General features: G+C 36.2%; 1 protein-coding gene across 1 annotated transcript in view; it reads right to left on the bottom strand.

Annotated features, from left to right (window-relative positions):
• Positions 1-25,399, bottom strand: part of side-VIII (sidestep VIII) — a 930,757-nt gene that overhangs the window by 320,322 nt on the left and 585,036 nt on the right.

The raw sequence follows: 25,399 nt of genomic DNA, 5'->3' as shown, positions 1-25,399 counted from the left end.
AGAGTTGGAGATAGATGAAGATGGAAATGAAAGTGTATGATAAAATTAGTTACCAATGGTTTCTAGGAAATTAAAAAGCAAATGAAGTTAGTATGGGAAACGTGAGTAGCAGGCTATTGAAAGTGTTTTTTATTTGTTTTTTTTTTTTTTTTGGACTCATTGTGAATTTCTATTTTTTCATCAACCATCTTTAGACTTAAAGAAGTGAAATAACTTAACTTTAGGGTCACAAAGCTGGCTTTGTTTAGCCTATTGTAAACACACATCTAAGTAATAAATTTTTTTTTTTTTAGTTTCATCGAAGGAGGAAATGCCCTATTCACTGACTGGGATATTTAAGCCACACTAAGAGGCTCACGAAGTATAGGACTCCCTTCCTCCTTGAAGGTGTGCGCTACGTGAGGTCCATGGCTACCCGTACGCTAATGGGCTAGGCATCTATCTTTACGTTTACTAAGAAGTATATGCCTCAAATATCGGCAGATCATGTTATTGATAACACTACGCGGAGATAAGTCACCAAGTACCTCTTCTACTTCACTTTTCGGCGAAGTACTCGAAGAAGGTGTGGCGTACATCGCCTAATTTCCTACAGTAAAGACAATCCGAGTTTTCAACATTGCCCATTCTGTGGCGATATTTAGGGAAGTATCCGTGGCCGGTTAGAAATTGAGTAAAGTCAAAATCCACCTCTTCATGTGTCGCTTCAACCAGTGGTTCAGTTCAGCAATTAGTTCCCTGGTCAACTTTCGTATTGTGCTGTTGTACCAGTGTTCTTGCAAGCGTCGATTGGATTTCTCTCGCGCTCGTATGGCAACAGCAGCTCTACTAGCTTCTCTACTCTCATTCTAAGTAAGAGTAAGTAGCACGTTTGGTTTTTCGCATTTTGGCAAGAAACGGCGTAAAGATTCAACTTATTTCTATGAGTAGAATGCATATTCAACATCTTTTTTTTTCCTCTTGAAGTAAAGTGCTGATTGAACTTTTTCAATTATGTAGAAAAATCTTGTTTTGAAAAAGCTGTCAAAAAATTTCTGATTTAACACTCGAGTGATTAATAAGAAAAATAACTGCATTCACTCATCCTTGTTGATGGAGCTGAATTAATTATCAAATTTTATAAGCCCCATACTCTTATTATCAGATCTTTTGAAAAGTGTTAGTTTTGTCCCACCCGTAACAAGTATACATAAACTGTTGTTAGAAATGAGTAGGCATTGCTAATAAACCTAATAATCCAAAAAGAGATATCAGCTTAGAACGTCCAGTAGAAATTTTGATCAAAATAGAACATCCATGAAGTAGGCTTTTTCATGGCCCTTGGATCTGAGTCAAAGCCATAGAGAGCGACAATTCTTAAAACTTTCCATAAATCAAATTTGTTTAGCCCATGAAGTGATTCCAATACGCGAACCATTTTTTGAAATCCTTCAACGTGTTTGATTGAAACATGTCCCACCCGTGACACTTAGCTTTATGTTATTGCAATGAAATCATTTAAGAAAAATTAATTACTTTAATAAAATTGGATTCCCTTATCATTTGTCTAAAAGTATTCCAACAAAACAAGCTACTTCCATATATTTCCACAGTTTTTATAATTTGTAACTTCACTAGTGGATAGCGTCTATAATTTGCATATATACTAAGATATTGCGAAATTTTCTTTAACATAACAGTACTTTTCAATGTTAACTGTCTCAACCTCTCCTTTAGAACCTGAATCAACAAAAATTAAATATTGCGTGCAAATGTCCCACCCGTGACGAATTTCAAATTCCATCAAATACTTACGTATTTGGCACATATTCCATTTTCACCAAACGAAAAAGTTGTGTAAAAAAATCATATATGCTACTCAGATATTAGGTTCATCATACCTTTCTCTTGGAGACAGCAAGAAACCTGAGGATTACCGATTTATTATTTATCAAACATTTCGTTTACGCCAGCTATCCCTATTTTGTGGTAACTGTCGCCGATTGGGATCACAAAAGGAGGTTCAATCTTCCTCCAGCTGCCTCTCCCAGCTCAGTAGAAGTATCCTCCTTCTTCTGCTTCCAAACTGTGTTATAAAATGCTGAATACTTTATTGACTAGAGCCTCTTCGTCCATTTGTATAATATCGAATTTTTTCGTTTAATGCTGATTCCCAAATAGACGAAATCCTTCAGTCGCGATTTTATAACCATCAGCAGTGAATCGTCTGCTAAGCCTCGAATGCGCCGATACTCCGTCTTGTCCCCATTTACCGCAAGACTCACGTTTTTCCCTTTAACTTCATCAGAGAGGGCAGTAATTGTTCCCTCTTATAAAAGATTGTACCACAAGTGTTTGCAGCATACAAGCAACTTATTTTCGGGCTGTCAAAGGTTGCTACAAAGTTGACAAAAAGATGGTGAGTGTCGATTATTTTAACGTGAGTCTTCTTATTGTGGATTTAGTTGGGTTTAAGCCGCACTGATAAGCTCTAATCAGTTCGTTGACTATGGGTGTCTTTCACACAGTAACTTGATAGAATCTTAAATGTTACATTAAGTAGGCTGATTCCAGGATTATTGGCACTGTAAGCGGGATCACCACCCATTAAATTGGGTTAAATTCCGGTCTGAAGGTAAGCGCCCAACCGACCGTATTTTGCAAAGCAGTTGATGCTTTCTCCTTACCAACTGTCCGCCTCCGTGTTGTAACGACAGCCTTTCACCATAGGTACTGGTTTGAGTGAATGGTAGCGTGTGTCCGTATCTGTGTGTAGTGTGTCTAGGTTCATGCCTCAGCCGCAATGTTGCGAAGAACGTATCTACACTCCGCTATGACAGCATTGTTGCAGAGGAAGAGTCGCTTCGGCATCAGGCAACAACGGCAACAGCTGCAACAATGTTGCCAAAGGTATAGCTACATTGCGGTGAGGGCACGAACGAAATATATCTGTGTAGGTGTTATTTTGTGTGAACGTACAAATGTGTGAATGTATGATTGTATAAATGCATAAAGGAAGGTCCGGAAAATCCGAAAGTAAAAAGCTTGTATGTGTTAAAACTATCCGTTTTGGGTAACTTTCCTTACCACGGCGGTAGAGATAAAAAGGCAGAACGTTAGGCAACGGGCCAAAAGTACATTTTTAACAGTGTTCAGTGGTGGTTGTCAAAAAAGTGAATATTTAAAAAGTGCGCGAATTAAACCGCAAAGTTACCAGTTTGGAAAAAAAAGAAGTTTTCTTAAATTGTGCGCGCTGCGCCGTAGAGTATAGTTTCGGCATATGTATCGCCGAATCAACCAAACCCTCACAAAAAGGCGTTAATCAGCCAGCCAGATCCAGGCAAGTCCACCTCCAGTTTTTGTTTGTTTTCCTAGGCGTGCTCGACGGGAGCTGGGACATTAACTTAGTCCATCTCCCAAGCAAGCCCAAATCAAAATTGCAAGCATAAGCCTACGTACAAATATATGTATGTATGTAAGGGGAGTATATGAGCATGCAAACAAGAAATGTATGCATAAATATGGTTGATGATTTTTTAAAGCTCGACATATATTTTACTTAGTACAGTTTGGGTTTTTTATTCTTTTCTCATAATTCTAAGTCACCCTGCTAGTTGGTAGCACCCACTGGGCCAGCCATTTCGGCCACGCACCACAGCAACAACCCCAACTCTATGATTTGGCAGCGTACATCGATGTTATACTGACGCAAACCGCTCCAATAACACTTCTTATTGCCAATAAACCGACCTCAACAACAGCAACAATTACAACGAATTTTGGTTAAAGCAACAACAACACTCACAAAACCCACCGGCAACACAATCAAAACGAACCCAGTTAACCCATCTTTATGCTATATCCACCTGGTCAAAAAACGCAGCAACAACCACTACGACATTTTCAGCAACATTTTTGAGACAATCGCAGCAGCCATCAAAGGTCAACAACAACAACAATTAAATTGAAATTTTTTTGATTTTGTATTTATACGTACATTGTTGTGATTTTGTGCATAATCTCTAATGTTCATAAACCGAGAGTAAAGGGTAAAGAGGGTTTAAGGTGCATATGGGGTGTACATCAGTTATACTTCAACTTTTAGTTTTACCTTTTTGGGTTTAAAATTAGTCATACACAATTTTACATTTCTTTTTGCCTATAACGCACTTGTAAATGCTAGGGGCATAAATTTCCATGCTTGCCTACAAGTTTTCAGTTTTTTTTTTTATATATATTCACCTTTTATTTTTCTTAGTTTTTACGACATAAATTCTGTTATTCCATCTTTCATAATTCTATTAATTTCACTTTTTTACCTATGCATTATGCTCATTTCATTTCCTTTGGGTTACATTTTTTTTCAACTTGGTTCCTTTTTTTGACATTTGTTATTAGAATTCGAATCCTCCCGATCTTTCCTATAAATTTTGCTTTTCTTTGCATTTGCTTTCAATTTTAGCTCCTCCTTGCCTTTCTCAGAACTTCATGGAAATCCTTCCCTAGCTTCACAAGCCAATGTGGCTTCTTTGATTTAGAACAACAACACCCCAATTTGCTTAAGTTTTTGGCCACCTAAATTTTTGCCAAATTAAGATTTGGTAAATTACCCTGCTTTTCATCGGCACCAAAACCCGGTTTCTAGCTGTGCAAGTGGGCAACAGCTGTCCCTTTAACTAGTATTCTTTTTTTATGCACATTCGTTCTTTTACATCGCCACCACAACTAAAGATTTCATACTACCAACTAAACCAGAGCCGGCCAAAAGTTGCACATTGTGCAATTTGAGTTCGTATTTTCACACAGACGCTAACGATGTGCGATCACGATCATTTGCTTTCGCTTGTCACTCACTAAAATCAACAGTGAATGCAAAAGGAAATGTCCATGCTACTTTTTGGGCACATAATAAAAACAATATACTGCAAGGTTAAAGTGACTTTTAATACGTTTTAGTTAGTATTATTAAGTTCCTTTGAACATACATATTAATATTGACAATTTTAATATTAATAATTAATAATAATTAATTAATTATTAATGAATATTGACAATTCAATATAAGTACCTTTTTGTACGTTCTACTTAGTTTTATTAATTTTTATACGTTTTTTTTATTGAATAACTTTATGTTTTGAAAATATATATTTCTATCTTTACATTTACTTTGTTTTATAGTTCATTCTTAATGAAAAAGTGATTTTTTTAAGTAAACTTTGCATTGAAGAAACACCATACCTTCTTTTATAAAAAAGTTTTATCTGGCTAGCCCGACCCCCGCGTTCTTAGTTATATGAATATAAGTAAATATTGTTAGGATTAGCTTGAAATCAAATAAGCATACTCCTTTTTAATTTCGAACTTCACAGTCCACATTTTCTTTTAGCACACTGTGGGGAGTTGTCACTCATTTTTTACACACAATTATGCAATTGTTTTAGTATTTGTGTGGCCGGCTCTGAACTAAAAGATTCTCCAAGATCACCATCGAGTGATCTTGCTGAGTAATTGAGTGACAAATGTATGTTTGAGTTTTTTTTTCCCCTTTCAGCACAGGTATCTACTCAACTGCAGCGGCGCCGTTGGAGAACGAGAGACCGGTGAGTGCAATTAAAGAATTTGGTATTTATGTTTATATCAGCGTACATATGTATGAACATGTATTGAGATCGATTCACTGATCTTGAGAAAACAGAAGATCAGGAAAGAAAGAAAAAAAAATTTGAATATATGTACATACCTAATTACGACAATTGTACAAACATACACATTTTACTTATCTGCTTGCAAACTCAGTTGCTTTTAGTTCCTTTTTATGCTCAGTTGAGCAGAGCTCACAGAGTATATTAACTTTGATTGCATAACGGTTGGTTGTACAGGTATAAAGGAATCGAGATAGATATAGACTTCCATATATCAAAATCATCAGTATCGAAAAAAAATTCGATTGAGCCAAGTCCGTCCGTCCGTCCGTCGGTCTCATCTCAGATCACTATTTAAAATGAACGATATCGGACAATAACCACGCCCACTTTTTCGATATCGAAAATTTCGAAAAATCGAAAAAGTGCGATAATTCATTACCAAACACGCATTAAGCGATGAAACTTGGTAGGTGAGTTGAGCTTATGACGCAGAATAGAAAACTAGTAAAATTTTGGGGAATGGGCGTGGCACCGCCCACTTTTAAATGAAGGTAATTTAGAAGTTTTGCAAGCTGTAATTTGGCAGTCGTTGAAGATATCATGATGAAATTTGGCAGGAACGTTACTCTTATTACTTTATGTCTGCTTGATAAAAATTAGCTAAATCTGAGAACGACTACGCCCACTTTTTAAAAAAAATTTTTTTTAAATTCAAATTTTAAAAGAAAAGTTAATATCTTTACAGCATATAAGTAAATTATGCCAACATTCAACTCCAGTAATGATATGGTGCAACAAAATACAAAAATAAAATAAAATTTCAAAATGGGCGTGGCTCCGCCCTTTTTCATTTAATTTGTCTAGGATGCTTTTAATGCCATAAGTCGAAAAAAAATTAACCAATCCTTGTGAAATTTGGTAGAAGCTTAGCTCCTAGGACGATAACTGTTTTCTGTAAAAAAGGGCGAAATCGGTTGAAGCGACGCCCAGTTTTTATACACAGTCGACCGCCTGTCCTTCCGCTCGGCCTTTAACACGATAACTTGAGCAAAAATCGATATATCTTTACTAAACTCAGTTCACGTACTTATCTGAACTCACTTTGTATTGGTGTAAGAAATGGCCGAAATCCGACCACTTTTTCGATATCGAAAATTACGAAAAATGAAAAAAATTACAAAATTATATACCAAATACGAAAAAAGGAATGAAACACTGTAATTGTATTGGTCTATTGATGCAAAATATAACTTTAGAAAAAAACTTGGTAAAATGGGTGTGACACCTGCCATATTAAGTAGAAGAAAATGAAAAAGTTTTGCAGGGTGAAATCAAAAGCCCTTGGAATCTTGGAAGGAATACTGTACGTGGTATTACATATATAAATAAATTAGCTGTACCCGACAGATGACGTATCACCCTGGTCCACATTTTGGTCGATATCTCGAAAACGCCTTCACATATACAACTAAGGGCCACTCCCTTTTAAAACCCTCATTAATACCTTTAATTTGATACCCATATCGTACAAACACATTCTAGAGTCACCCCTGGTCCACGTTTATGGCGATATCTCGAAAAGGCGTCCACATATAGAACTTAGGCCCACTCCCTTTTAAAATACTCATTAACACCTTTCATTTGATACCCATATAGTACAAACAAATTCTAGAGTCACCTCTGGTCCACGTTTATGGCGATATCTCGAAAAGGTGTCCACATATAGAACTAAGGCCCACGCCCTCTTAAAATACACATTAACACCTTTCATTTGATACTCATATCCTACAAACAAATTCTAGAGTCACCCCTGGTCCATCTTTATGGCGATATCTCGAAAAGGCGTACATCTATAGAACTTAGGCCCACGCTCTTTTAAAATACTCATTAATACCTTTTATTTGATACCCATATCGTACAAAATAAATTCTAGAGTCACCCCTGGTCCACCTTTATGGCGATATCTCGAAAAGACGTCCACCTATAGAACTTAGACCCACTCCCTTTTAAAATTATCATTAACACATTTCATTTGATACCCGTATCGTACAAACAAATTCTAGAGTCACCCCTGGTCCACCTTTATGCCGATATCTCGAAAAGGCGTCCACCTATAGAACTAAGGCCCACGCCCTTTTAAAATACTCATTAACACCTTTCATTTGATACACATAACGTACAAACAAATTCTAGAGTCACCCCTGGTCTACTTTTATGGAGATATCTCGAAAAGGCGTCCACCTATAGAACTAAGACCCACGCCCTTTTAAAATACTCATTAATACCTTTCATTTGATACCCATAACGTACACAAAAATTCTAGAGTCACCCCTGGCCCACCTTTATGGCGATATCTCGAAAGGGCATCCACCTATAGAACTAAGGCCCACTCCCTTTTAAAATACTCATTAACACCTTTCATTTGATACCCATATCGTACACACAAATTCTAGAGTCACCCCTGGTCTACTTTTATGGAGATATCTCGAAAAGGCGTCCACCTATAGAACTAAGACCCACGCCCTTTTAAAATACTCATTAACACCTTTCATTTCATACCCATATCGTACAAACAAATTCTAGAGTCACCCCTGGTCCACCTTTATGGCGATATCTCGAAAAGGCGTCCACCTATAGAACTAAGGCCCACACCCTTTTAAAATACTCATTAATACCTTTCATTTGATACCCATAACGTACACAAAAATTCTAGAGTCACCCCTGGCCCACCTTTATGGCGATATCTCGAAAGGGAATCCACCTATAGAACTAAGGCCCACTCCCTTTTAAAATACTCATTAACACCTTTCATTTGATACCCATATCGTACAAACAAATTCTAGAGTCACCCCTGGTCTACTTTTATGGAGATATATCGAAAAGGCGTCCACCTATAGAACTAAGACCCACGCCCTTTTAAAATACTCATTAACACCTTTCATTTGATACCCATATCGTACAAACAAATTCTAGTGTCACCCCTGGTCCACCTTTATGGCGATATCTCGAAAGGGCATCCACCTATAGAACTATGGCCCACTCCCTTTTAAAATACTCATTAACACCTTTCATTTGATACCCATATCGTACAAACAAATTCTAGAGTCACCCCTGGTCTACTTTTATGGAGATATCTCGAAAAGGCGTCCACCTATAGAACTAAGACCCACGCCCTTTTAAAATACTCATTAACACCTTTCATTTGATACCCATATCGTACAAACAAATTCTAGTGTCACCCCTGGTCCACCTTTATGGCGATATCTCGAAAAGGCGTCCACCTATACAACTAAGACCCACACCCTTTAAAAATACTCATTAGCACCTTTCATTTGATACCCTTATTGTACAAACGCATTCTAGAGTCACCCCTGGTCCACGTTTCTGGCGATATCCCGAAAAGGCGTCCACCCATACAACAAAGGCCCACTCCCTTTTAAAACACTTATTACACTTTTCGTTTGACACCCATATTGTACAAACGCATTCTAGAGTCCACCCAGGTCCACTTTTATAACGATATTCCGAAATGCGTCCACCTATAGAACTTAGGCCCACTCCCTTTTAAAATACTCATTAACACCTTTCATTTGATACCCATATAGTAAAAACAAATTATAGAGTCACCTCTGGTCCACGTTTATGGCGATATCTCGAAAAGGCGTCCACATATAGAACTAAGGCCCACACCCTCTTAAAATACACATTAGCACATTTCGTTTGATACTCATATCCTACAAACAAATTCTAGTGTCACCCCTGGTCCACCTTTATGGCGATATCTCGAAAGGGCATCCACCTATAGAACTAAGGCCCACTCCCTTTTAAAATACTCATTAACACCTTTCTTTTGATACCCATATCGTACAAACAAATTCTAGAGTCAACCCTGGTCCACCTTTATGGCGATATCTCGAAAAGGCGTCCACCTATAGAACTAAGGCCCACACCCTTTTAAAATACTCATTAATACCTTTCATTTGATACCCATAACGTACACAAAAATTCTAGAGTCAAGCCTGGCCCACCTTTGTGGCGATATCTCGAAAGGGCATCCACCTATAGAACTAAGGCCCACTCCCTTTTAAAATACTCATTAACACCTTTCATTTGATACCCATATCGTACAAACAAATTCTAGAGTCAACCCTGGTCCACCTTTATGGCGATATCTCGAAAAGGCGTCCACCTATAGAACTAAGGCCCACACCCTTTTAAAATACTCATTAGCACCTTTCATTTGATACCCATATTGTACAAACGCATTCTAGAGTCACCCCTGGTCCACGTTTATGGCGATATCCCGAAAAGGCGTCCACCCATAGAACAAAGGCCCACTCCCTTTTAAAACACTTATTACACTTTTCGTTTGACACCCATATTGTACAAACGCATTCTAGAGTCCACCCAGGTCCACTTTTATAACGATATTCCGAAATGCGTCCACCTATAGAACTTAGGCCCACTCCCTTTTAAAATACTCATTAACACCTTTCATTTGATACCCATATAGTACAAACAAATTCCAGAGTCACCCCTGGTCCACGTTTATGGCGATATCTCGAAAAGGCGTCCACATATAGAACTAAGGCCCACGTCCTCCTAAAATACACATTAACACCTTTCATTTGATACTCATATCCTACAAACAAATTCTAGAGTCACCCCTGGTCCATCTATATGGCGATATCTCGAAAAGGCGTACATCTATAGAACTTAGGCACACTCCCTTTTAAAATTATCATTAACACATTTCATTTTATACTCATATCGTACAAAAAAATTCTCGAGTCAGGCCTGGTCCACCTTTATGGCGATATCCCTAAATGACGTCCATCTATAGATCTATGGCCCACTTCCTCTTAAAATACTCTTTAATGCCTTTCATTTGATACGCAAGTCATACAAACACATTCCAGGGTGTCCCTCGGTTCATTTTCCTACATGGTTATTTTTCCTTATTTTGTCACCATAGCTCTCAACTGAGTATGTAATATTCGGTTACACCCGAACTTAACCTTCCTTACTTGTTTTATACTCAGTTGAGCAGAGCTCACAGAGTATATTAAGTTTGATTGGATAATGGTTGGTTGTACATATATAAAGGAATCGAGATAGATATAGACTTCCATATATCAAAATAATCAGGATCGAAAAAAAATTTGATTGAGCCATGTCCGTCCGTCCGTTCGTCCGTCCGTTAACACGATAACTTGAGTAAATTTTGAGGTATCTTGATGAAATTCAGTATGTAGGTTCCTGAGTACTCATCTCAGATCGCTATTTAAAATGAACGATATCGGACTATAAACACGCCCACTTTTTCGATATCGAAAATTTCGAAAAACTGAAAAAGTGCGATAATTCATTACCAAAGACAGATAAAGCGACGAAACTTGGCAGATGAGTTGAATTTATGACGCAGAATAGAAAATTAGTAAAATTTTGGACAATGGGCCTGGAACCGCCCACGTTTAAGAGAAGGAAATTTAAAAATTTGCAAGCTGTAATTTGTCAGTCGTTGAAGATATCATGATGAAATTTGGCAGGGACGTTACCCCTATTACTATATGTACGCCTAATAAAAATTAGCAAAATCAGAGAAGGACCAAGCCCACTTTAAAAAAAAATTTTTTTTAAAGTAAAATTTTAACAAAAAATTTTATATCTTTACAGTATATAAGTAAATTATGTCAACATTCAACTCCAGTAATGATATGGTGCAACAAAATACAAAAATAAAAGAAAATTTCAAAATGGGCGTGGCTCCGCCCTTTTTCATTTAATTTTTCTAGGATACTTTTACCGCCATAAGTCGAACAAAAATTAACCAATCCTTTTGAAATTTGGTAGGGGCATAGATTTTATGATGATAACTGTATTCTGTGAAAACGGGGGAAATCGGTTGATGCCACGCTCAGTTTTTATACACAGTCGTTCGTCTGTCCTTCCGCATGGCCTTTAACACGATAACTTGAGCAAAAATCGACATATATTTAATGAACTTAGTTCACGTACTTACTTGAACTCACTTTATCTTGGTATGAAAAATGAACGACATGCGACAATGACCACACCCATTTTTTCGATATCGAAAATTACGAAAAATGAAAAAAATGCCATAATTCTATACCAAATACGAAAAAAGGGATGAAAAATGGTGAGGTAATTGGATTGGTTTATTGACGCGAAATATAACTTTAGAAAAAACTTTATAAAATGGTTGTGACACCTACCATATTAAGTAGAAGAAAATGAAAAAGTTCTGCAGGGCGAAATAAAAACCCTTAAAATCTTGGCAGGTATTACATATATAAATAAATTAGCGGTATCCAACAGATGACGTTCTGGGCCACCCTGGTCCACATTTTGGTCGATATCTGGAAAACGCCTTCACATATACAACTACCACCACTCCCTTTTAAAACTCTCATTAATACCTTTAATTTGATACCCATATCGTACAAACATATTCTAAAATCACCCCTGGTCCACCTGTATGGCGATATCTCGAAAAGGCGAACACCTATAGAACGAAGGCCCACTCCCTTTTAAAAATACTCATTAACACCTTTCATTTGATACCCATATCGTACAAACAAAGTCTAGAGTCACCCCTGGTCCACCTTTATTGCGATACCTCGAAAAGGCGTCCACCTATAGAACTAAGGCCCCTCCCTTTTAAAATACTCATTAGCACCTTTCGTTTGATGCCCATATCGTACAAACAAATTCTAGGGTCACACCTGGTCCAACTTTATGGCGATATCTCGAAACGGCGTCCACCTGTGGAACTAAGCATCACTCCCTTTTAAAATGCTCATTAACACCTTTCTTTTGATACCCACATTGTACAAACAAATTCTAGGGTCTCCCCTGGTCCACCTTTATGGCGTTATCTCGAAAATGCGACCACCTATACAACAACCACCACTCCCTTTTAAAACCCTAATTAATACCTTTAATTTGATACCCATATCATACAAACACATTCTAGAGTCACCCCTGGTCCACCTTTATGGCGATATTTCGAAACGGCGTCCACCTATAGAACTAAGGCCCACTCCCTTTTAGAATACTCATTAACACCTTTCGTTTGATGCCCATATCGTACAAACAAATTCTAGGGTCACACCTGGTCCAACTTTATGGCGATATCTCGAAACGGCGTCCACCTGTGGAACTAAGCATCACTCCCTTTTAAAATGCTCATTAACACCTTTCTTTTGATACCCACATTGTACAAACAAATTCTAGGGTCACCCCTGGTCCATCTTTATGGCGATATCTCGAAACGGCGTCCACCTATGGAACTAAGGATTACTCCCTTTTAAAATACTCATTAACACCTTTCATTTGATACCCATATCGTACAAACGCATTCTAGAGTCAACCCTGATCCACCTTTATGGCTATATCCCCAAATGGCGTTCACCTATAGAACTATGGTCCACTCCCTCATAAAATACTCTTTGATGCCTTTCATTTGATACACATGTCATACAAACACATTCCAGGGTTTCCCTCGGTTCATTTTCCTACATGGTTATTTTCCCTTATGTTGTCACCATAACTCTCAACTGAGTATGTAATGTTCGGTTACACCCGAACTTAACCTTCCTTACTTGTTCTTACTTCTATTTGTCCATTTGTTTACGCGTTTATGAATTCGGAATTGTATCTTTAGAATTTGAATTCACTGACTGTAAGTATTAAGATATTAGAGGGTGCGGGGGTCAGTAACAAAAGGCAGAGGTTTGAACTTCTATAGTGAATTTTTTTTTAATTTGTTATTTTTTTTTTTTTTGTACCCTTTGGAATTGGAATTTAACTTGTTAAGAAATTGGTTAATGAGAGGGCATTAAGGAGGGTCGGAATAATTCTAGCTTAGTTTGAATTTATTTGAAGTTATAGTTTCTGGTTCACTAATTGAATTGTAAATTTATGCATTGTCATTAGGGTAGTCTAAGAACCAAGCGGCAGCTTTATTAGTTGAAAGTTAATTTAAGCTTTATATAAGATTTTTCTCTATCGGTCAAACTCATAGTTTTCTTTTAGAGACTAAGGAAATTGAATTCATGAATAAAATTGTTAGTATCGTATGGATTTCCTAGTTTTTCATAAAAGGACTCCTTATCCTTTTTGTGCGCATCAACTTTTGGAGCGTAAGTCCTTATAAGCGAGATATTGAAAAACTTCGGCTTAATGCGGATCGCTGGGTTCCAAACTTCACATTTGTACACATGGCCACTGTATTACACCTGGCAAGGACCCATATTTCTTTCGCCTTGCAACGTCCATCGAGCCTCATGTAAGGCGATGATGTAGGCCTTTGTCTTTACAAGAACATCAACCAACCGAAATAGCCGGTCATTGGTAGACTCAATAAACAATGAAATTCTATTTCTGCTGGGTATGTTTATATGTATGTATGTATATTGATATACAAGAAAACTCATAGGTATGTGTATAATAACATGCATAAATACACTTTAATGCTATGGCACATTTGGCTCGCATTTACCACGAAATCAGCGAGAAAGTCTTGTTTAGGTACTAAATAATCGTTTCCACCAGCTGCCGCACATTAAAAAGGTATTACCGTGTCTCATACGCCACCAGCCAGCCAAACCAGCCAACAAGTTCACAAATTGGCGTGACTTTGAAAAACAACTTTGTTTAGTTTGCGTGAGGCCAGTACTGTGCTGTTTATTATCCTTGCCTGTGTCAAGATTTAATTTTATAATTGCAGGCACATTATATGTAACTATTGATATATTGCACACAACATAGTTCATATTTTACACTTGTGCATTGTAAAGTCCTACGTCGTATGAAAAAAAAGCAACGTGGAAAATATTTCACACGGAATGCACTAACATTGGAAAATTGGGTAATTTCCTCTGCTTCCTTAGGCAATCATATTTGAATTTTATCAAGGGCTGCAACCTTGTTATTTTTTAATCTGACTTCGTCATATTTCGATGGAGGAAACATTGTTTCCATCATAATCGACTGCGGGCTCGGGCTAATCATCTGCCCGGAGTGGTACATCGCTATGCGTCTCCATCTAGGCGGACAGAAAAATATTTCTCCATAATCTTAGTACTCTCTGGACATCGGTAACAAGTTTTTGGTCAAATTTCTTGTCTAAATTTGCAGACTTTATACCTGGTGGTTAGCAGCTCAATCTCTTGTACGCACGTCATTCCCGGCTCCCTTCTTTACTTCCTGTAAAGACGTTTTTCTGCCATGAAAAGCTTCTCCATGAAAACTCATCTGCTGTGCAGATGTCGTTCGGAGTCAGTGTAAAACATATAGGTCCTGTCAATTTGTAGGAAAAATGAAAAAAGGAGTGCGACACAAATTGGAAGAGAAACTTGTGGCACGAAGCCTTGTAATTATTTATTTAAAGGCGTTTCGTTCCCCTTATCATCTCGAATCATAAGTCAAAAACCGTTAAACCTATCGTAACAAAATTCGGCAGAGGTTGCCTTTACTATAAGGAATGCTTTGAAGAAAAATTAACCAAATCGGTTAAGGACCACGCCCACTTTTATATAAAATATTTTTAAAAGGGTAGTAGACGAATAAAATAAGCTATATCTTTGCAAAAAAGATGTTTATATCAATGGTATTTCATTTCCCAAGTGGATTTATAACAATAAATTGGAAAAGCTTAAAATTTAAAAAAATGGGCGTGGCACCGCCCCTTTTATGACTAAGCAATTTTCTGTTTCGGGAGCCATAAATCGAAGAAAAATTAGCTTATCGTAATGAAATTGGGTACACAAATTTTCCCCATACTAGAAAATATTTCTAGTAAAAATGGACAGGATCAGTTAAAGACCACGAAAAACTTAGATATAAAACAAGTTTAAAAGGGCCGTAGACTAGAATAATAAGGAATAACTTAGCAAAAAATAGTTTTGAATCAACGATATTTCATTTATAAAGTTTTATTTTAAGAGGAAATGGGGAGACATTTTTTTTAAACGGACGGTGCCACGTGTTATGTAGAAAAGTAATTTATTTGAAATGAAATGTACAATTGAAGCTCACGCTGAGTATATAATGTTTGGTTACACCCGAACTTAGACACCTTTACTTGTTATATAAGATGTGTATATAATAATATGCGTTGTAGATCACGACATCTCATATTATCTGTTGTTGTTGTCTAGTGTTTATTAATAGCGGCATAGTGACATATCGAAACAGCAAATTTTCGCCACGATATTCTTCCTATAAAAAAGAAAATTCTTCCTATGGGTTTTATTAAAATAGCAAATCTCCCGGTGCCTGCCTAATTTAGGAGAATTTTTCATTCTAAGTATATCATTTAACTAGGCTCTAAACCATGTTAAGAGTTGCGTTTCTATGTTATAGGGAAGCCCTACCTAGTTTTTTGAACTTTGTATCAATGGGTGGATGTACACCCTTAAAGTCAGAACCTACTTCATCAGATGTTCAGGGGTAGTTCTCATCAACGTACCCTAACGGGAGTCCGAGGAAACTTCCTTTTTTGGCAGGGTTGGACAAGAGTGTTAAGGGTTTTAGGAGCACTAGTTCAACATTGCAATTGAAAAGATGGCTGGTTTCATGTGGGGATACGTTACAAGCAGAACATACATTGGGTATGTTGGGGTTGATTCTGGATAAGTAAGAGTTTAACCTATTATAGTATTCAGATTAAAATTGAGGTAGAGTGACGCGCGTCTCCTTGGGGTGGCTGTTTCCTCAACTGCAAGTTTGGGGTATTTGTCTTTTAGAACGGGGCTTACCGGACGGTCTCAGGCTTAGTAATTTTATGTCTTTTTATATATGTTTCTAAGGACCTTGTCGTGCTTCTCTTTTTCAAACGGATGAGTTCTTAAGTGCCAAATTTCTTCATAGTGCTCACGGAAATGACCTCTTAAGTTCCATGGATATCGGCAACTTCAATCAGATGTCTGTTCGAACTCCGAGCTTTGTGTGCCATAAATATTTTCCTATTTTATTCTGTTCAGGTGAGGTTTCGCTATCAACCATAAACGAGTTAGCGCGTAGGCGAAAACGTGATATATCTTTCCTCTTAATCCAACATTTTGCTGCTTATAAGCATAATTTTCATCTCTTGTATGAACGTATGTGTAGGTGCTTTCAGAATTCATTAACTTTTATATCATAACATTAGCACATAGATGGGAAAATTTTATGATATCCTCACCTCAGTTTTTCTACTACTTCTGACGACAAATGCTATTAACTTGCACATAACGATTATTAACTACAATTTTTAATTAAAGTTCTACATACAAACATACTAAATACATTTATACATTATCTATTTGATTACGTCACATGCCTTTTATGATTACACAGGATGGCATAATGCTTTGATGGACTACAAAATGCAATTAATTAGTAAAAATAGAAAAAAATTAAGTAGATTTTGCGACCTCTCTTTCTTCCTCTCATAACCTCACTAAAGTCTTTGTGATAATATGTTTCTTTGTAAAGACGTATGTAGCAGTGGTGGAACGATATTTCACTATCGGTGATTGCATCGCCGCGAAAGAAAAATATCTATAGTGATAGCTATTGCTATCCAAATATCGAAATATCAGTGATTGGCGATTTTCCTTAAGCATGAAATTCTAATACTAATAGTAATAGCGGCGATGCAATCACCGATAGTAAAATATCATTCATTATTACTAGCTATCCAAATATATCAGTGACTAGCTTTACCTGGCGTACGTTGTAACGCCCGAGATCGAATGAATGTTGCGTTATTTTTTCTGTTTTGTCTGTTGATAATTTAGTTTTCTGTTCTGTAAATTGAATTGAATTTTGTACGCATATTTTGTGAAATTTTCGTTTAACCATTTCGAATCAGTTGGTACACCGTATGTACCACTAAATGTGTATATTGGACTAAATCTTCAAAATCACACTCAAACGGAATAAAAAATGTACCAAAGCAGGCTTTTTAGTTTGTCTAAAGGTACATATAAAAATTAAATCATTTTCTCCTGTGCAGTACGCTCAGTTTTGAGCTAAATAGTGAACGTATTTAGTTTTTGAATAATAATCTTAAAAAAAAAAAGTTGTAACGGTCAAACAAATTATTTTTATGAAATATGTTTATCTTATTTACAAGCTTTAGCATATTTAGTGAAACATTTATATGGATTTGCTTGAGTTTGTGGAGTTTCAGTGAGCTGGTACTTATATGTACCAGTAGTATTTTATACATATACGTACCACCAGTGCCTCTCTTCAAAAAAAATTATTCTCTCGTCTTTTTTTTATAAAGAACAACCATCTCGAAAAAACTGAGCTCAGAAAAAATTACCGAACTGCTGATTGACGAAATACTTGATTCAGATGACGATGATACAGGCACCGATTTTTAGACGGAAATGATGATAATTATTTGCCAAAATTGGGTTCGCACGGCGAATAATCTGGTTCCCCTTCATCGTCCAATAGTGAGCTATCAGATTTTGAAAGCATTATAGTACCGAATGAATTTGTGGGATCCAATTTAGCACAAGACGATAATGAGAATTACATCTCATCGGACTTTAAGTTGTGGTCTTCTCTTTGAGAAAATACCATACCTATACATATTATAAGTGATTACCGCGGACGTAATATAAGTCCGGAAATTCCTTTCAATTCTTCGCCCTTTCAAAATTTTTAAAAGATGTTTCCTCGAAGCCTGTACATGTATATCACACAATGTACAAATGACCCCATTTCTGAGTTTCAAACCGTGAAAAAAAAGATCAAATATAATAAAAACTAATACAAATTATGCTGGGCGCTATGTTCGTTATGTCTTATAACAAGCTTCTGACTCTAAAATATTATTGGTCAAAACATCCTTCAATAAGTAATGCTATTATCAAGACTGCAATATATCGTTACCGCTATAAATTTTTGGCATCAAAATTATATTTTCCCTTTTCTCAGAAACCAACTGATTGCAGTAAAACTTATTGCATCGATGATGTTGGGGAGTATTTGAAAAGTACATTTCAAAAATACCAGCAGGATAAGGTTAGGCAGAGAAGAGATGAATCAATGGCAAAATTTAAAGGAAGATCATCCTTAAAACAATATATGCCACTCAAATCAGTAAAACGTGGAATAAAAATGTGGCTGCGATGTGACTCTGGGACGGGATACATATACGATTTCAATATATACAACGGAAGAGAACAAAATCAATGCGATGGAACTTTAGGCGAACGTGTGGTTAAAGTTTTAGTTAGTACAATTAAAGAAAAAATAGAAAAAATGTACCACCAACAAACAAAAAATGGGAAAGAAATGAGTCCTCGTTCAGGGTCAGCATATCTGGTCATTAATATCAGGTATTAAAGGTATTAAAACTGCAAGCGGTTTATCTCAACGAAAAAAGGAAGTTGGGCAATGTATCCTTGCATTTACCAAATCCTATTGAGACTTGAAGACGTTGCGCAAAGTGTTCGCAGGGCAAAACACAAACCAGAACAAAGCAAATTTGAGAGCAATGTGATATATCACTTTTCAAGATGTGCTTAGCAAGATATCATATCAAAAATAAATTAGATTCATACATAATTATGGAAATATAAAACTTGTGTGTTTATTTTTAAACATTTTTCTTGGAAGTAATATACTTTTTTGTAAAACTTTTATTTTTGCCAATAAATGATTATCCATCAATATAAAAATTTTTTATTATTATTTGTACGTTTAGAACTGCTGGTACAAATGTTGTACCACTGGAGGTACAACGTTGCATGTGGGTACACATTATTTTTGGATTTTTCGTTTGGTGCAAAGACAAACAAATTTTTTGGTGTTCCAACTCTAGAGCGAGCAACATGTAGCTGGCCATTGGAAAACCACGGACACTCTAAATTGAATCCTGCAACAGTAAGCGATTGTCCTTGTGCTTTGTTGATTGTAATTGCAAAAGCAAGGCGTACAGAAAACTGTAAGCGCTTAAAATTGAATGGAAAATCTGTGGGAATCATTGAGATCCGTGGTATGAGCACATCTTCACCTTCGCTTTTACCGCTGATGATTGTTGCTTCGATTACATTCGGCATTAATTTCTAAACGCAAAGTCTGGTTCCATTCCACAATTTTGGTGGGTTTAAATTCTGAAGAAGCATGATTGGTGAGCCAATTTTAAAAGTTAATATATGTGCAGGCATTCCAGGTGGTTCTAAGGAGTTTAGAAATTCAATTTTATAATTCAGAATTTTATCATCTGTAACTGTGTCGATCGATTTATATTTCGCCACTTCACCAGGAATTTGGTTTTGAATGCGATCATTGATTTTGTTAACATAATCATTTTTGGGGATTAAGGTTGCTCGTTCGCATAGCCAAAAAAAACCTAAATTTAAAATTCTTTATTCTGAAATATGAAACGCCTACGGATCGAAGGAACATATAGCCGAAATGATGATTGAAGTGTGGGAAATATGTTTCCATAGGTACACACACACAGAATTTGATTTTTATAGAAGATGTAGATAGACGGAAGCTATCAAATTTTTTTAACGGAGGAAAGATTACTAAACGTCCAAAAGGAATAACAGCCAAACTCAACAATGCAGTCAAGTTTGTACGGCGGCCATTGTTCTGTAAAATCCCTTTTGTAGGGAAGGTGCCACGCCCCTTTTTTCCCAATTCCACATTTTACTGGAGGTGTTAGGACTTAACATCTTATAGCTCCTTACCAATTTGCATTATCCTACCATTACGACATCCAGAGATATGCAGTACGATATATTCCATTTGTATGGGAGGTGCCATGCCCCCTTTTCCCAATCCACATTTTCTTGGTAGTTTTAGGGATTGACCTGATATAACTCCTTACTGAATTTCAACGTTCTGGCATGTATACCTTCAAAGTTATGCAGTACCATTTGTATGGGAGGTGCCACACCCCTTTAACATACCGAAATTATTTTTAGCCTAAAACCTTCGCGTTGATTGAAGAAACCTATAGCCAAAATTTGGTGATGATTGGAGGATGGAAAATACGTGTCCATAGCGAACACACACACACACAGAATTTGATTTTTATATATGTGACCCGGCCTATGAAATGGTGGCTTATGACTCAAAACAGAAATTGCGATAAACAGCTGTTAAAGATAAACAATGCATTACTTCAGTTTCTTAGTATTTTTCTTTTTTTTTTTTTGAGTCATAAGCCACCTTTTCATATGCCGGGTCACATATATAGATTGGCGATATTTCTTCACTCGGTTGTGTTTACTTTTAGCTAGTTTGCTCTTTCAGGCGACGTTATTTTGAATTGGCATTTTATAAACAACGTTTTGATCTGGTTGGCTTGCGAAAATTTGGTTATATTAATTTATTAAAAATCCATTTTCATACCGAGTGAAGGATGGGAGCAAATTATAGTAAAATAAAATAATTTAAAAAAAATTGCCACATAACGAATATTAACTACAATTTTTAATTAAAGTTCTACATACAAACATACTAAATACATTTATACATTATCTATTTGATTATTACACGTGCCTTTTATGATTACACAGGATGGCATGATGCTTTGATGGAATACCAAATGCAATTAATTACACTGTACTACACTGATTTTGAACTTTAATGGCGACCTAGTGTCTATTGTAGGTCTTTATGAGTAGATCAAGATGCCGTGTTTCAAAATTTTCCAACACCCCGAAATTTTCAAGTTATTGTTGAAAAACTGTTTTTCTTGTACCTCGCGCATTCAAAAATTCGTTACTTCGTTGTTTTTCCATAAATTTTTGATTGCTTAACAGTTTTGGAAAGCTGAAAGATAGGTCTTTAAAAATATATATATTTGTCTACACTTTTTATAGCAAATTTTTGAGATTTTTTAAAAGTTATCTAAAATTTTCTCGTTTTTTTTAATTTTTCAAAGTTTGATGGCTTTTTATGTATCATTTCTTTAATGAATTATTTGTTTTCTTAAAAAGGTTGAGAGAACATTCTATTTCGAGTAAAAAAAGTACTGATTGATCAATTTCGGTTGAGAATTGTTGAAATGACAACACTTTTTGTGAACAAGAAAATTCTGCCCTCATCGTAGAATCGATATCGCGCCATTTCAGGATTGAATGTATGATTTCAGTATATCGTCGCCGTTGTTTTGAGCATTCTTTATGCTCCGTTTAACCTTTTTTTTATGATTTAAATATTAAAAAAAGATAAACAAAATTATTTACTTTTATCATCAAATCATGTGTTAGGAAAAATTGATATGTCCACGGTTTTGACAACGTTTTTTCTTGTTTGTGGAAATGAGATACACAGTTATTTAATTGCTCTCCGAGACATTTGCCTCTTTGCCTCTGTAAGATAAATGACAAGACGAAAGTTAGGATACTGTCATTTTGGTAGAATCAAATCAGTCAGTGGTTGTACGTGTTGCTACAAGGTACTTTTTTAAAAATGTGTGATAAGCGTAATAAGTTTTGTTACGTCCGCGGGTTATTCGTTGATACGAAACATCGTATAAAATTAAAAACCAATGCAGCTCTCACAAAAGCTTTCACATCTATCTTTAATCGCGTGTATAATGAAAATGTTTGGTATGAACCAGAGTATGCTTGTGTGAAGTGCTGCAGCGCACTCAAAAAATGGAAAACTGGGAAATGCAACAAACAACATTTACCATTCTCAACTCCAATCATATATGGCATCGTCAACTTTTCCATAAGCCAGAATATTGCTACTTCTGCAAAACAAATACTGTTGGTCATCACTACAAAATCCCTGGCCGTATAAATATGCTAATGTGTTAACTGTATCTCATCCAATCAAGGGAGAAATATCGACTATTCGTGATGCAATTTCCGAACTACAAAATTCATTAGAAGCTGATGATGAAGAAAACTCTGACGGCGTAGAAATCAACGACACAAAGTCCATTTTCTGCATTCACATTTGGATGTCTTCACTGAAAATCTTGGACAATTCAGTGATGAACAGGGAGAACGGTTCCATCAGGAACTATTAGAGATCGAAAAACGCTTTGTCGGAAAAAGTCAGATCAGAATGCTGGCAAATTACTGCTGGTCTCTAAAACGCGATACTGACGATGTGGCTTATAAACGTAGAAGATCTAGCAAACATTTTTAACAGCTATCGAAATTCGAAGTTTTTTTTGTATTAAGTACATAATATGAAACAAAATTTTATGTAAATATATTTGCAACTATTTATTTCTTTATTTTTTCTCTCCAACATAGGAGCGAAATAAAATTACTCGAGAGATGATATATGTAGATAAATAAAAAATATCGAATAATTTGGGAAAAATTTAAACAACGTGACATCAGGACGGACAAGGCGACAGCTGTTTCGATTATACCTTGTAAATCTCTTCAAAGCCTTTTCTCCCGGGAGTGGGAGTCGAACTCGCACTCCTACGATAGTTGAAATGGTTGTAAACGCATTCGGCTACGTCATGCCTGTTGTAAAGTTCTTCCCAATTGCCTTCTTTTTGCATATTTTAATCTTTTACACATTGCATACTTCGTATGCAATTATGTGTTAAAGCTATGCTTGGTACGGCGATTATTAAAATCATACAAACAGACAAAATTGGTTAATTCGTTGTAGTTCTATAAATAGAATGTGTTTGTACGATATTGGTATCAAATTAAAGGTATTAATGAGAGTTTTAATAGGGAGTGGTGGTAGTTGTATATGTGAAGGCGTTTTCCAGATATCGCCAAAAATGTGAACCAGGGTGACCCAGAACATCACCTGTTGGATACCGCTAATTTATTTATATATATAATACCACGAACAGTATTCCTGCCATGATTTCAAAAGTTTTTTATTTCGCCCTGCAGAACTTTTTCATTTCTTTCTACTTAATATAGTAGGTGTCACACCCATTTTACAAAGTTTTTTTCTAAAGTTATATTTTGAGTCAATAAACTAATCCAAATACCATGTTTCATCCCTTTTTTCGTATTTGGTATAGAATTATGGCATTTTTTCGTTTTTCGTAATTTTCGATATCGAAAAAGTGGGCGTGGTCATAGTCCGATTTAGGCCATTTTTTATACCAATACAAAGTGAGTTCAAGTAAGTACGTGAACTGAGTTTAGTAAAGATATATCGATTTTTGCTCAAGTTATCGTGTTAACGGCCGAGCGGAAGGACAGACGGTCGACTGTGTATAAAAACTGGGCGTGGCGTCAACCGATTTAGCCCTTTTTCACAGAAATAATTTATCGTCCCAGAATCTAAGCCCCTATCAAATTTCACAAGGATTGGTAATTTTTGTTCGAATTATGGCATTAAAAGTATCCTAGACAAATTAAATAAAAAAGGGCGGAGCCACTCCCATTTTGAAATCTTCTTTTATTTTTGTATTTGTTGCACCATATCATTACTGGAGTTGAATGTTGACATAATTTACTTATATACTGGAAAGATATTAAATTTTTTGTTAAAATTTTACTTAAAAAAAATTTTTTTTTTAAAAGTAGGCGTGTTCCTTCTCCGATTTTGCTAATTTTTATTGAGCGCACATATAGTAATAGCAGTAACGTTCCTGCCAAAGTTCATCATGATATCTTCAACGACTGCCAAATTACAGCTTGCAAAACTTCTAAATTACCTTCTTTGAAAAGTGGGCGGTGCCACGCCCATTGTCCAAAATTTTACTAATTTTCTATTCTGCGTCATAAGTTCAACTCATCTACCAAGTTTCGTCGCTTTATCTGTCTTTTGTAATGAATTATCGCACTTTTTCGGTTTTTCGAAATTTTCGATATCGAAAAAGTGGGCGTGGTTATAGTCCGATATCGTTCATTTTAAATAGCGATCTGAGATGAGTTCTCAGAAATCTACATACCAAATTTCATCAAGATACCTCAAAATTTACTCAAGTTATCGTGTTAACGGGCGGACGGACGGACGGACGGACGGACGGACGGACGGACATGGCTCAATCAAATTTTTTTTCGATCCTGATTATTTTGATATATGGAAGTCTATATCTATCTCGATTCCTTTATATATGTACAACCAACCGTTATCCAATCAAACTTAATATACTCTGTGAGCTCTGCTCAACTGAGTATAAAAATAAGAAGGTACAAAGAACAAAGAGAACAAACAAAAGCAAAATCGAGAGTATAATAATTTTTTTTTCTGCTTTGCTACACTACAAAAAGCATTTTTTCGTAGTTTTTATACTCAGCGTGCTTTTCACACAGAATATATTAACTTTGGTTGGATAACGGTTGGTTGTGCAGGGAATCGAGATAGATATAGACTTCCATATATCAAAATCATCAGTAATGAAAACAAATTTGATTGACCCATGTCCGTCCGTCCGCCCGTCTGCCCGTTAACACGATAACTTGAGTAAATTTTGAGGCATCTTGATGAAATTTGGTGTGTAGGTTCCTGGGCACTCATCTCAGATCGGTATTTAAAAAAATGAGATCGGACCAAAAGCACGCCCAATTTTTCGATATCGAAAATTTCGAAAAACCGAAAAAGTGCGATAATTCATTACCAAAGCCGGATAAAGCGTTGAAACTTGGTAGGTGGGTTGAACTTATGACGCAGAATAGAAAATTAGTAAAATTTTGGACAATGGGCGTGGCGCTAACCCCTTTAAAAGAAGGTAATTTAAAAGTTTTGCAAGCTGTAATTTGGCAGTCGTTGAAGATATCATGCTGGAATTTGGCAGGAACGTTACTATATATGTGCTAAATAAAAATTGGCAAATTTGGTTG

This window comes from Eurosta solidaginis, chromosome 3, assembly GCF_040869045.1.
Source record: "Eurosta solidaginis isolate ZX-2024a chromosome 3, ASM4086904v1, whole genome shotgun sequence".
Classification (NCBI taxonomy): Eukaryota; Metazoa; Arthropoda; class Insecta; order Diptera; family Tephritidae; genus Eurosta; species Eurosta solidaginis.
The sequence above is the reverse complement of the archived record's forward strand: the minus strand, read 5'-3'. Positions and strand labels throughout refer to the sequence as shown.